We start from the raw sequence: 1,982 nt of genomic DNA, 5'->3' as shown, positions 1-1,982 counted from the left end.
CCTCCCTCTGGCTCCCCCTCCCTCTGGCTCCTCCTCCCTCTGGCTCCTCCTCCCTATGGCTCCCCCTCCCTCTGGCTCCCCCTCCCTCAGGCTCCTCCGCTGATCTTCTGCCCGCCCACAGTCGGCGGGAAAGAAGGCGGACTAATCGGTTGATACAAACGAAAGGAAGTGACTGTGCTGGGAAACCACTTCCAGCTGCTGAATAATATATATATATATCTATATATATCTTGTGTTATCTGGGGGGAAATATTTATTAAATATATTAGATATATTGTTTAATGGCAACAAATCATTCACTGAAGACATTTTGCAGTTATAAGTCCTAACTTATACATGTCAAAGTGATGATGAAAAAGATAAAAGGATCATTTGATAAACCTGAGTTGGTACAGATAGATGCTGCCTTTGTTATCCAGGAGTTTTAGTCACTTTAAGTTGTTCTGTTATTGTTCTCCGTGTGTTTGGGGAACATTTGAAGTAGGAATACTGTCGACTCAACGGCCTTGTTTGGATCTTGTCGAGATGTTTTTGGCCCTTGAGGTTCTACACACAGTGCAGTGTTTGCTTATATGTGCGTCAGTCGAAGGATTAATGATGCATGTGTTGAGAGGGGACAAAAGAATAAGGGAAGTAAATGATATCAGGACAATTATCACAAATTCATATTTTATACTTGAAAACGGGAATTTAATGAAGACTTGTAGTTCTATTTATACATTTTACACAAAACTTTGATGAATCCCCAAAGATGCTGAGTGTATTTCTGTTCCGTATTTTCTCTCTGTGTTCTAATGAATGAAACGTTCACAGAAATGCTTCTATAAAGTGAAGGCTTGTTGCTTCCCCTGCGATGGTAGTTGCCAGCTGTTCCGTGCTGGTTATGACTTGTATTCACTTTGATGGCAACTGGGATGTTCTCGCTCCGCTAAACCAAAAAAAAGGGATAGACAGTACAGCACGACTTATTCTATCAAAACAAGCAAGACCAGCCAATACTGCCGCGTCCCGGTCGGAAGCACTGGAATTGAGCCCGACTCCGGGGTCGAGCACGGCGCACCAAGAGTACGGCACGAGAAACCAAAACCCGCAAAGGTTTTTCTCTTCAGTTGTCTTTTCTTTTGGACTAAAGAGGACATGTTTGCTCAAAAAGTAGAGGAGCTGCGCTGTCCTTGAAAAGAGACTTGATGCTTATTATTGCTTCAGTGTATTTAACAGAATTTTGTCAGTATGATTCGTGTTTTATTGTCGGACACTTAAAAAAGAAAAAGTGCTCTGGGGCTTTTTATTTATTTTTTCTGAAGCTGTATCAGTATCTCCATCTACTGTTGGTTATACAGAATGCAGATGTGTTCTTGAATTGTGACATCGCATCGCACGAGGGAAATGTTTGACATGCAGTGAGATGACGACGCTGTGCCCAGACACAATGGACTGAGTCGTTCCCTTGTCAGGGATCTATAAAAGGTATCGCCACACTAACGGCTGTCTGTCGAGGCCTAAAGACTACTGTAATCATCTCAACCACAGCTGACTCATACATACAGTATATATTACTTTTGAAACCCGTGGTCGCACCGTTAACGCTCGCTGGTGTGCACACGCTTTTCTGCTCCGAAGTGTTCAGCCATCCACCTCCACTCCTCACAGGCACTCCCGACCCTTTAAGACGTGCTTTCACTGAGACACGTGACCAACTCAACCGGTGCTTCGACACACCTGACTGTAATTCTGTTCTCTTTTTGTCATTCAAAAAGAGAAGGTGGGGAAATAACCGTTACGATTTGCCACTCTCGTGAATTTACCTTTTTTTTGTATTTTCAAATGAGGCTTTTGCGCTCGTGTGCTATGCCACCTTGGCCACACGTCAAGATCTGTCTGTGTGTGTGTGTGTGTGTGTGTGTGTGTGTGTGTGTGTGTGTCTGTCTGTCTGTCTGTGTGTGTGTGTGTGTGTGTGTGTGTGGGTGTGTGTGTGTGTGTGT

The sequence above is a fragment of the Anarrhichthys ocellatus genome, unplaced genomic scaffold (assembly GCF_004355925.1).
Source record: "Anarrhichthys ocellatus isolate YVR2014 unplaced genomic scaffold, GSC_Weel_1.0 scaffold168, whole genome shotgun sequence".
Classification (NCBI taxonomy): Eukaryota; Metazoa; Chordata; class Actinopteri; order Perciformes; family Anarhichadidae; genus Anarrhichthys; species Anarrhichthys ocellatus.
This window is presented reverse-complemented; position numbering follows the sequence as displayed.